This window comes from Pleurodeles waltl, chromosome 6 (genome assembly GCF_031143425.1).
Source record: "Pleurodeles waltl isolate 20211129_DDA chromosome 6, aPleWal1.hap1.20221129, whole genome shotgun sequence".
Taxonomy (NCBI): domain Eukaryota; kingdom Metazoa; phylum Chordata; class Amphibia; order Caudata; family Salamandridae; genus Pleurodeles; species Pleurodeles waltl.
In genome coordinates, this window is record NC_090445.1 from 50,779,403 (window position 1) to 50,792,366 (window position 12,964).

At 48.1% G+C, this 12,964-nt stretch overlaps 1 protein-coding gene across 1 annotated transcript in view; it reads left to right on the plus strand.

Annotated features, from left to right (window-relative positions):
* LOC138301852 (putative nuclease HARBI1) overlaps positions 1 to 8,267 on the plus strand; it is a 145,338-nt gene extending 137,071 nt beyond the window's left edge. Inside the window, exon 4 of the transcript XR_011205121.1 lies at positions 8,132 to 8,267. The gene's annotated coding sequence lies outside the window, so the exon portion shown is untranslated. The remainder of the gene's footprint in view (positions 1 to 8,131) is intronic.
* Positions 8,268 to 12,964: the final 4,697 nt, after the last annotated feature.

Sequence of the window (12,964 nt, forward strand, 5' to 3'; positions counted from 1 at the left end):
GACGGAGGGCGAGGGGAGCTCCACAACGGGGACCCATGGAGACGACACCGACACCTCCTCGGAAGGGAGCTCCCTTGCGGTGGCGGCAACATCCGTGCCCACCACCACAACAGGTACAGCCGCCACCCAGCGCACCAGCCCCGCCCTCCCAGCAGCCCCTCAGCCTTCGCTCCGTGCCCACTCGCACAGGAAGGCAGGCATCTCCTTCACCCCAGGCACCTCAGGCCCTGCCCCAGTTACCCCTGCTGCCCTCAGTGAGGAGGTCATTGACCTCCTGAGGACCATCATTGTTGGGCAGTCTACCCTTTTGAATGCCAACCAGGGTGTAGAAAGGGAGGTGCATCGGAGCAATGCATACCTGGAGGGCATTCATTCGGGTCAGGCTGCCCATCAGCGATCGTTCAACGCTCTGGCCTCAGCACTGACGGCAGCCATTGTCCCTGTCTCCAGCCTCCCTCTTCTAACTCCCTCTACCCAGTCCCAGTCTCCTGTACCTCTGCCTATCCCATCCACACCATCAGACCAGCCTGCACACACCTCAACACCCAAGGGCAGCTCATCCAGACATAAGCACCACAGATCCCACAAACATTCACCCAAGCAACATCCAGATGCAGACATGGCAACAGTCACTACCACCTCTGTGTCCCCCTCCTCCTCGTCTCCCTCCCTGTGACGTCTCCACTCACACCGGCATGCACACCACCATCAGCCAGTACTTCCATCACCAGCACACCCTCCAGTACAGTCTGCACACGTGCAGTCACCACCCCCACTGCCATTTACACATCCCCTGTGTCCTCTCCCAGTGTGTCTGTCACCCCCTCTTCCAAACCACACAAACGCAGGCAGCCACCCACCCAACAGCCATCCACCTCACGACAGCCTCCGTCACAAGCACCTGCACCCAAAGACAGCACACTTGACTCTCCTACAACCACATCCTCTTCCTCCACTCCCATACCCACTACACCTACCCGTCCCTGTCTTTCCAAATTGCTTTTCCTTTCCAACCTTGACCTCTTTCCAACCACTGACCCACCCCTCCATCTGGTAAGAGTCCAAAGAGCACCTCAGCCACCACCAGCCCTGCATCTAGTATGACCATAGTGCAGGGCTTTTGGAGTCCACCAGCTCCTAGGGCAGGGACATCGCCCAGCAGCAAGGGGACAGCCAGCCCACCCCCTGGGAAGAGGACCAAGAAAAATAAGGGCCGGCGCGAGAAGCCTGAGACGGCTGCCACCAAGGAGAGTGGCCTTGCCCCGTCACCTGCCACATCATCTAAGGGAGGCAAGGGCCAGAGAGCTGCAGCGAAGGAGGGCAAGGGCAGCAGGGCGGAGGAGACATGCAGCAGGCGAGCGCACCAGGAGGGCCCCACCAGCCCCATACCGGGTGTGACGAACGACACCCACGGGCCCAAAACTCCATCACAGGAGAGCCCCGCAACCGCAAGGACGGAGGGCAACTAAGTGGGGAGTCTTGGCCAGGTCTGGCTCCCTTGAAAGACAGGACAAGCACCACTGAACAGGGCCCCGCCGTGAAGAGCACCGCTGAACAGGGCCCCGCCGTGAAGAGCACCGCTGAACAGGGCCCCGCCGTGAAGAGCACCGCTGAACAGGGCCCCGCCGTGAAGAGCACCGCTGAACAGGGCCCCGCCGTGAAGAGCACCGCTGAACAGGGCCCCGCCGTGAAGAGCACCGCTGAACAGGGCCCCGCCAAGACAGGCACCGCTGAACAGGGCCCCGCCGTGAAGAGCACAGCTGAACAGGGCCCCTCCAAGACAGGCACCGCCGAACAGGGCCCCGCCAAGACAGGCACCGCTCCGCTGGGCACCGCCGTCTCAAGCACCGCTCCGCTGGGCCCTTCATGTCAAGCACCGCTCCGCTGGGCCCTTCATCTCAAGCACCGCTCCGCTGGGCACCGCCGTCTCAAGCACCGCTCCGCTGGGCCCTTCCTGTCAAGCACCGCTCCGCTGGGCCCTTCCTGTCAAGCACCGCTCCGCTGGGCACCGCCGTCTCAAGCACCGCTCTGCTGGGCCCTTCCTCTCAAGCACTGCTCCGCTGGGCCCTTCATCTCAAGCACCGCTCCGCTGGGCACCGCCGTCTCAAGCACCGCTCCGCTGGGCCCTTCCTGTCAAGCACCGCTCCGCTGGGCCCTTCCTGTCAAGCACCGCTCCGCTGGGCCCTTCATCTCAAGCACCGCTCTGCGGGGCCCTTCCTGTCAAGCACCGCTCCGCTGGGCCCTTCATCTCAAGCACCGCTCCGCTGGGCACCGCCGTCTCAAGCACCGCTCCGCTGGGCACCGCCATCTCAAGCACCGCTCCGCTGGGCCCTTCCTGTCAAGCACCGCTCCGCTGGGCACCGCCGTCTCAAGCACCGCTCCGCTGGGCCCTTCCTCTCAAGCACCGCTCCGCTGGGCCCTTCATCTCAAGCACCGCTCCGCTGGGCACCGCCGTCTCAAGCACCGCTCCGCTGGGCCCTTCCTGTCAAGCACTGCTCCGCTGGGCCCTTCCTGTCAAGCACCGCTCCGCTGGGCACCGCCGTCTCAAGCACAGCTCCGCTGGGCCCTTCCTCTCAAGCACCGCTCCGTTGGGCCCTTCATCTCAAGCACCGCTCCGCTGGGCACCGCCGTCTCAAGCACCGCTCCGCTGGGTTCTTCCTGTCAAGCACCGCTCCGCTGGGCCCTTCCTGCCAAGCACCGCTCCGCTAGGCCCTTCATCTCAAGCACCGCTCCGCTGGGCACAGCCGTCTCAAGCACTGCTCCGCTGGGCCCTTCCTGTCAAGCACCGCTCCGCTGGGCACCGCCGTCTCAAGCACCGCTCCGCTGGGCCCTTCCTCTCAAGCACCGCTCCGCTGGGCCCTTCATCTCAAGCACCGCTCCGCTGGGCACCGCCATCTCAAGCACCGCTGGTCCATTGACAGTGCCGGTTCTGTGTCGAGCAGGTGTTCACGAAGCACTCTGGGCACATGCCTCCTCCAATACCAGTGGAGTCGGTTATCCATCTGATGGCCTGTGGCTTTGCACTCCCGAGGATGGCACAGTGGGCAACCCTCCCACTGTAGAGACTTGAGAGACTGTGGCTTTGCACTCCCCAGGATGGCACAGTGGGCAACCCTCCCACTGTAGAGACTTGAGAGACTGTGGCTTTGCACTCCCCAGGATGGCACAGTGGGCAAACCTCCCACTGTAGAGACGTGAGAGACTGTGGCTTTGCACTCCCCAGGATGGCACAGTGGGCAAACCTCCCACTGTAGAGACTTGAGAGACTGTGGCTTTGCAGTCCCCAGGATGGTACAGTGGGCATGGAGGCCCCTCGTGGATCTGGCGTCGTGGACTCATGTGGCTGAGGTGCCCCCCTTTCCCTTCCCCCTGAGGTGACTGTAGTTTTATCATCTGATGCCCCTGCAGTGTTCTCTCCAATGGTATCCGGTCTCCTGTGTGGGCTTTGCCCATGTGTTTGTACACATTGGCCCACGGACTATGGATATTTAATGGACTGTGCAGGACTTATTGACTATGTTTATACTTTGCACTATGATCATTATTTCTTTTGTATATTTCAGACAGCATATTTGCCATGACTTCAATGCACCTATTTATACATAAATTTTATAGTTCTTTTTAATTATGTCTTTGCATTCTTCCGGTGGGTTTGGGGGGTGTCACTCTGACTTGTTGCTCTGCATTTGTGTGTAGATAGTTGGGGGGGGGTGGAGGGGTGGGTGTGTCGCGTATGTGTGTGGCCTTAAACTTTTCGCGTCCCACCTCCCCTGTGTCGTAGGTGCAGTACTCACCGTTGTCGTCTGCGCCGGCGTTCGTACTCGTGGTAGATGAACAGGTAGACAATAGCTGGTAGGATGTTTAATTCGGGTTCCATGCTGTCCAGATTCCTCGTGGCGTGCATAGAGGTGAGCGTTTTCCCGTTCGTAGTCTGTTTCCGCCGTGTTTTTATCGGCGGGGCTCCCGCCCCGGAAAAGGTGGTGGATTGGTGAGTTGTGATAGGGTGGGCGGTACATTGTCTGCCGCCTGCCTGTTGGCGGTGACCGCCGCGCTGTTTGTCTGTCCCGCCGTGGCGGTCGGAGTGTTGAAGTGGCGGGCTGTGTTGGTGGTTACCACCAGGGTCAGAATACAATTTTTTTGACCGCCTGCCTATTGGCGGTTTGGCCGCCGCTTTAGCACCGACCGCCAGGGTTAGAATGACCCCCTAAGTCAAATGTAAAAACATTTCAAAATATGTCAGTAGTTGTGAAAGCCCATCTTTTATACTTCTGTGTGATGAAGAAAATATTTTATTAGGATGAAAACAAATCAGAACACTTTACTTGGTGATGTGCTGATTATAATTATGTTTTCTGAAACCCAGTTTACAGAGATTATTGTTAATACACTCAGTAAAGCTGAAAGTTAGTGGGAAGGGTTTTGGACATTTCTTGGAAATTTACTGTCTGTATATGGCAGTGTCCTACCACATCATGCTTTAGAAATATATTTTTTTAAAGTGAGTGTTTGAACATAAACTGACAAACACTCTTGCCCTGATGGCAATGCTATTAGTAAACTAAGAGACAAGTCATGGATCATGTGTACTTTATATGTGGGTTAAATTGTTATTATACACGGAGCAAAGGTTTAGTCTATTAAAACAAGCAAAAGATTTTTTTTTGTACAGTAGAAATGCCGAACTCACATTTGATGGAGCAGTCGTGAGAATGAAGAAAAAAGTGTCTCTGTAAAATAAAATAGTTGCTTAGGATCACACATTTTGAGAGATGTTTACTGGTCAAGTGCATTACAGTTAGGTTGAGTAGATAATTCTAGTTACTCGACCTACTGGTCTAGTAACATTCTTATGATTTTTTGATGCCTGCTCACTCCAAATCTTAGCCTCCGGGAGTTACCAAGGTCATTGTTGCCACAGATGGGATATCACAGTGTGGCCTATCAAGGTTTTTTAGGCTTTTCTGGATGCTCTGTTACAGAAAATGAAGACCCCTATTACTTTCCGTAGCACAGCACAGAAGTGGCAAATTTCCTCATGTCATAGGATGTATTGATGGCACCCATGTTTCATGCATCCTTTATCTTACAATGAGTACCTATTTAGAGACAGGAAAAACACTCATTCCCTGACAATGCTATGAATAGCAGCTGACTGTGCTGTGTGATGCAACACATAAAATAACTGATATTATTGCAAAGTACCCTGGCAGTACACATGACACATTGATGATCGGTCATAGTGACATATGCTCATGTCTTCTCAGAGGAGAGTTTGGAGATGGATATTTACTTGGTAAATATACCATATAAGTATAACATCTATGTCCCATATATGATTACTATATTAATGGTCACCACATGTCAAATTGTATTGTAGGTGATAGTGCATATGCCCTAAGATCATAGATACTAACACTATTTCTTAATCCCTCAAACCAGAGTGAGCAACGCTACACTGCAGCACACAGACAAACCAGGCCTGTCATTGAGAGGACATTTGGGTTACTAAAAAGTAGATTTAATTGTCTGCGTAAGAGTAGTGGTGCTCTTCAGTATTCCCCAGAACCAAGCTGCATGGTCATCGCTACATGTACAATACTTTATCATGTAGCACAGTGGAAAGGATTGCCAGAAAATGATGCCAGACTCAGACTCGGTACTGAAGGAAAACATCCCGAATAACCAATGAAGAGAGTGAGAAGAGAGGACTTGCTTATCTTTCCCAGTATAATCAATCAACATAAACAAGCATTTGCAATGCAATGGGTCTCACGTTTGCCCAAGTTAGAGCTATTAGTGTTGTAAATTCCTAACTGGACTTTTCCTGTCACATAAATTGAAAATGAAAAGTAAAACAGTTGTCATTAATTAGCCGCTTCAAAGTGCCATGGCCGCCATGAGCGTGAGCACGAAGGAGAGCCACAAAAGGAAAAAGAAGTTCTCTCGCGGTCAAACATATTGGCAAATATGCAATTATCCATGAAATGGGGCGATGGCCAAGGCGGTCACAAAATTGCCGCAAGGAGGGACAAATTTAAAGCATTTATCAGTGAAAACAAAAGATTTTTGAAAGGCAAGTCCATAAATGAGTGCAGTGGGAGTGGTTAAAAGCCCACAGATAGATTAAAACAGGCCAGAGGGCTTGCACGCTTGAACAAAAAATTAGCACACTACCCAGTATTTGTGATGCTCTATACACTCCCAAAATGAGAAGCAACCTAGTAGATTTTATTAAAGCCCCTTAGGTTTTTTTTTTTAAATACCCCTCACCCAACCACCTAGTTGGTGGCATTCTTTATCATTGGTGTCCCACCTCGGACACCTAGCGTGTCAAGGGTGTGCTTCAATGCCTGATATCAGAGGAGATGGTTTTTTTTTGGGTGAAGAGGTGAAGTTAAAATTCTTGGATACCTCACCACTATGATGTACTTTACTTATGGTAACCAGGGACAATAGTTTAAAAGCGGTGGTGGATGTGTGCTGAGGGAACCATGACCTCTTACATCCATGATACAGGTAGACGTGTTTCAGCCATGTTGTCTAAGCTGCCAAAGGACACAGGACCAAATTGTTTGTGTACGCCTTAAGGCGTGCAATAACCACACAGAGTGTAACTTACGACATTGTATCCATTTGAGATTAATCTTGTCTTTGTTCAACCCCATTTGAGTCTCTGTATAAAATGTAGAGGGTGAGATAAAGATATGGATATCATAATATACTGAGGTAGATACACATGCAACAGGGCAACAAAATAGTGCGTACGTGCTCTGCATGCATCAAGTTCCAAGTCATATGGAACTACCGTGCCTGTAAGTTTTTGGCTAGCAGAAAGCTGCTAAAACGTGGGTCTATACGTTACCCATCATGCAATTCAACTAGCGGTGCAAAGACATATCTACACTGAGGGATCTTTTTACATAGTACATACTGAATTATATGCCCTGCAGTGCACTATGGTATCCATGCAAATCAAATGGTGACCCCGGAAATTATCCACACCGTAACTCCTCTATATTATTATCATCAGCAAACAAACATTGCAGTATGGCGGTAGGGTGATGTCTGTGACGTGCATGGTTGTACCCCCATGGTTTTTAAATCAAGATAATTCGAAAGCGTCAACTGCACACCGTGGACACAGCCGATGAAAACACCTTTCAGAAATATACTTCCTTATAGGTGGCTTCTTATACCATGGATACTCTGTGGGGGGTGAGCCCTGTAGTCACGCACTAATCAGAATTAAAAACATAGTTTGTAATACCACTTATTAAAGGAGTTGGAGAAACAATTAAACCACCTAGTTTGGGCATAGCCTTAGGCCCGTAACCCATGCCTTTTTACCTAGTTACACATTTTATTCATTTTTTATTTATTTTAGCACAGCTCGCTTTTCAGCATGGTTGTTTTTATATTCTAATCAGTTGTCTTTCTGCAAAATCATTGTTGTTCATGTATTCAGTTCTTTGCACAACATATCACTCTGTGCCCTGCTCAAGGCTTTTATGTTTATATACGTTAATTTACCCAGCACTGCCGCTCCAAGAGTTATGGAGTCAAACCTCAAACCCTAGACATATCATGATGTAAGGCCTGTTCTTAGAACACAACTTGTTTGTTATATAAACACTGCATAGGCCAAAATAGTGTAGAGGGCATTCCAACCATGGCCTTTTGGGAATGTACATTCATCTATTGACAGCTTGGCTAATCCTGGCCTTATCTTTCCAGCCGGGATGATTGCCAGCAGACAAGAGGCAGACCTTTGCCCACCTTCCAGGAATGGGGCCGGGGCTCTTTCCGTAGACCGGGATGGGCAAAAGGGGTAACACTGCTATGCTCTCATGTTAGACATTAGGGTGTAGGTAGGAATTATTAGATCTCATAATTATGGGAGGATTTTGGGACTGTTTATATGTTTTACTCTAATGATCACATTCATCACTGTATTATGTTTCATCCACCTAATAATTCCAGCTCATGCTTTTTAACATAAAATGCAGTCGCTTCAATAAATACATTGAAACTTATCCTGCATCTTTTTGTCTGCCTTTGCATGTATGAGACTTTGTGTAACTGAGAGAAAGAGGTATGATCTGCTGACCACAACTTCCCTTCATGTTTCTAGACTGCCACAAATCACCTTTACTTTGCTGCTAGCTAGCCAACAAGGTCAGACCGACAGCTTCCAGTTGGTGTGGGACTGACTCAGTCACCCACACGCGGTGGTGCTGTCGCCCTAAACCAAGCAATCTTATCCCCATGGTAAGAGTCCTATTACAAAGGTAAGTCATTTTTTTAAACCTTTTTTGTACAAAGATATACACATGTTTTGCTGTGGTAAACCAAATAAATGTATTTTCAAGATTAATATTTCTGTCTAACATCCTTTTTAATTTTCTGACTTTTTTAATGCAAAGAACAAGTATTCATTATACCAATGCTTCTGAAATTGCAAAATATACCAACATAATATAAAGTGCATTACTGTTTGCGTCTACCATGAACAGAACTTTGTTTCTTGGTTGTAGTGGAGTTGCCAGTACTCACACCACCACCTTGTGTTCTACTGCAAGGAAGACTCATAATCTCAGTCACTAATACACTGCTAACACTTGATAATTCCTCACTTCTGCAGGACCATCTTCTATCCCACTTGCAATCTGAATAGTTTGCAAACTTTTTATGGCATTAGTTACTTGCACATAGCCATGTACAATAGCACCACATATAATGACATTTTTCTATCTCAGACTTTTAGTACGGTGTGAGAGCGTAGAAGTAGCCTGTTCAATATGATTTATGTAGTGACTCAACACATTTATGCATGAAAAAAGTTATGTTGTCTATGCCTTGGTGTTACATTTTCCTGTTGCAACTGGCCACATAAATTATTCATTGCCTCTGTCATAGAGTTCACTTTTTTGGCCAATGACTTCTGAGATTCCTATGTAGTTGTTGATGGATGTTGTAAGCCACTGGTGACGCTTTGTTCTAGTCCATGTATTTTGTTGTTCCTATGTCTAATTTGATTGTGTTGTATGTGCTGGACCTTAAAAATAGAGGCCTCTAAACCAGTGGTTCCCAACCTGTGGTCCGGGAATCACTGGGGGTCCGCAAAGCCTCCTCAGGGGGAACATGACTGCTTAGAAAATTAACTAACATTAACAGGTTAATAAAGTGTATAAAAATAAAGCGGCTAAATTTACAATTGAAAATTTTAAAATGTTCTGCAAATGTCAAGAAATTTGAACTTGGAGGCTAAAAATGTAATGCACAGGAGTCTTTAAAGAAGTGCAACAGCGGGGCTGAGAGAGGTTTGAGATGTCACGGACTACCGGCACCAGAAATCCCTGCTGCCACTGCACCCACAGTGTTGTCCACACCCAGAGGCTTTTAAATTTAGAGGTGAGCTCCCGCTGTGCGGGAGTCATTGAAGGAGTGCAACAGTGGGGCTGAAAGAGGCCCAAGGTGTCGCAAACTACACCAGAAATCTCTGCTGCCGTCCCACCCACAGTGTTGTCCTCACCTGGAGGCGCTTAATTGAATTCAGGGGCGAGCGCCCGCTGTGCAGAATGCACACGGGTGCATGGCTGGGTGAAGACCGGTCCAAGAGTGGGCCTGTCTCTGCCTGTCTGCGGCCGATCGAGGTGGGCTGGGCCATCTCCCTAAGGTCCTGTTCAAAGTGCCTAGGGTGAGTGCCTTGATATAATACATTTCTCCTGGCTTATTGCTTGTGACTGAGGTAAACTATAACTGAGGCACATAATCATTTGGCCACAACATTTGGGGGTCGTGTTGCTGTCCCATGGGACTATTAACCTATGCGGAATGTCCCCTACAGTGTGCTGGTCATTGATTCGCAATGCGGAAGCAGAAGCGCCCCAGTGGGTCCTCAACAGGTTCATCGCCCATTAAACCAACATCGATTAATATAATGCTACAGTAGGCCCTAGGGGCTGTCACTACAGAAATTGAGCTAGTGGAGGGGCACTCTCTGTAGAGGGAGGTGTCCTTCCATCCTCCCCAATTAGTCCAGTGGACAAATGTGCTACGACTACAGTCTCAGGGTGAGGGATTATCTCCACCCTTGCTCCTCCTACTCCTTCCCCAATTACATGTAATAGTGCCCACCCAAATAGTGGTGCGGAATCCCATTAAATGGTAAAGAAGAGGCTGCATGCCACTTGTAAAAATCAAAATATGTTAAGACCCTTGGCTGATGCCCCATTTGTCCCTGAACCGGGTTCTGATGCTGCCATGACAGGAACAAGGCTTGGTCCACAGCCATGCTCTCCGTCACAGTCAGTGCAGGAGATCATTGAGAAAGTAAGAGCTACTCTAGCTTCAGAACTCGTGCCACTTCTAGCCCGCTTCGCAACAGTAGAATAGTTGTGTAAGGAAATCTTAAAGCATCATTCATCTACTGAAGGATCATTAAGAGCTGGTGAAGTAACTCACATCAATTGTATTGGACTGCAAGGGGCTAACAGCACAATCTGTGTCATTAAGAGATCCATATTGATTGTTCCCCTAGCTAAAACTAGTAAAAATTCATTAAATCATGATCATCTTACAACTGGAGTGTATAAAGTAATGTCATCTCAGAATAAGGATTGTTGCATGGAGGTTTGCAACAAGATGGGGCATGATCAAAGTAATGACCTACCGTTTATTAATTTACTGCCAGCATCTTGTCCATTTGTAGTAGTCATGTCGGGAGTTCCAGGTCTGATCAGTGACCAAAAAGAGACCCAGGAGGAACTGGTAAATCAGTGTCTTCATTGGTTAGTGAAGAACAATAATTTCCCGGTCTCATTGGCGTCTAATATTCTCCTTACGCGTAGAGTAAGGTGGATTGGGAAAGGTCAGGTTGACCAACTGGGTGACTGCATCATTATCAATTTCAGAGACCCTAATCTGGCATGAAAGCTTCTAGTGGATGACCCGTACAAAAGGGATCAGGGTACTGACATTTTCCTTCTACCATTGGGTTACTTCTAGAAACACCCACTGCATGTCAGAAGTGACTATTTGGCCTGACCAACTCGGTGCCCACCCTGCCTGGTGGGGCCTCCAATTGGCCAAATAAGACACTGCTAATAAACGTAGAATCTGATGGAGTGCGGTTGCGCGTTCCCAAGTATCATTAAGGCGGATCTGTCATGAGGCTGGGAAGAGTATAGACGCTGTGTCTAATCTAGCACTCATGAAAGGCAATGCTGATACCTTACTGAGGATTGGTGATGTCCATACCCATCTTTGAAGTGAATTGAAGGATGCATTTTATGCTGAGGCTAAATATTTGGGAGTTAGAAAGAACGCTCCATCTTGGTTTAACAAACAATGCAGACAAGCTAAATTGTCGCTAATCGATGCGATTAAGTCTCAGGACAAAAGTTTAATGCAATCCATGCGAGTAGTCTATAAAAAGACTCTTAACACCTCAAAGAAGGAAAGGGACCAAGGCAGGTGGTCAGATTTGTTAAGTGCCGTAAGGCGCAAAGACCATACAGCATTTTGGAAACTGGTTTCAATAGGGAACCAAGAGGGCAATGTGAATATAGGAAACAATATAGCGGCACCACCTTGGAGTATACACTTTCTAAATCTGTATGGTGAATACTCTGTGAATCATGCTTCTCTGGGCACGTCCAATGTAAATGACAAGAAATGTCTAGAGGGGGGTGGGCATTAGAGATGAGTATCCAACAGTAACATTGGACGAGGTAAACAAGGCAATAAAAAATATTGCCTCTAATAAAGCACCGGTTATGGGCAAAATACCTGTAGATTTATTCCTGTCTTAACCTGAGGTATGGGACCCATACCCAACTTTAATATTCAATGCTGTTATGGAAGGGATGCCCAGTCAATACTCCTGGGCGGGGGCTGAAATAATTCCCATTTTTGAAGAAAGCTCACACCAGCTTCCCACAAACTATTGGCCTATTAGTTTAATAGATACTACGCAGAAAATATTCACTAGAGTCATTGTGGAAAGATTGCAGGACTGGATGGAGGCCAATGAGGTTTTAAGCCCCTTGCAAGCAGGCGTTCGTCAGAACATTTCAACGATTGACCAGGTGTTTAGGCTGCAGCTTCTCAATTGGAAAACTGTAGTATTGGGGGAGGGGCAGATTATATATGGTCTTTATTGAACTAAGGTCAGCTTTTCATCTGGTCCCTAGGAGAACCTTGTGTCGGGTCCTGTCCGACTTGGGGGTTCCACCATACCTTCTTTCCACTATAGAAAGACTGCATGAGCATAATTTTTCTCAAGTGTGATGTGGTAGGTTGGGGGAGGTGTCTGATCCCTTTTTGGTTTGCAGGGGAGTCAGGCAGGGCTATGTGTTGGCACCCACACTTTTCTCCTTATATATAAATGGTCTTGTCGAGTATTTAAATCTGTGCGACATAGACACCCCTAGGTTAACCTCTATGAAAGTGCCAGCTCTGATGTTTGTGGACGACACCCTCCTCCTTTCCCAATCACCTCTGGGCCTACAGAAGATTCTTGGCCAATTTAGCAAGTTCTTTGTGTTAAAGGGACTTGAATTAATTTGAGTAAAACTAAATTTATGGTTCTTAATCCCTGCCGGTCAACACTCTCAAATCCCACTTTGAATGGGACTCCATTAGAACAGGTAATACCTTTGATTACCTAGGCAGCACACATTACTAAGCAAAGACTTAAATTAGAGAATTATACTGGTGGGCTGTTAAAGGTGTATTGGGGTCCTTTTTTAAGCCTATTTCCCAAGCTATTAAGATCTGTGTTCTTCAAGCTCTGGGGGATGTATTGTATGGAGCCGAACATTAGGGTCATAAGCTGGCAAAAACCCTTGCCTTATCTGAGAATCGCTTTTTTGCGGCAACTGTTAAATCCCCTGGCTAGTACACCACGTGTTCCACTCAGGTTTAATCTGGGGGGGTCGATCAATCTTAGAGGAGATTGCCC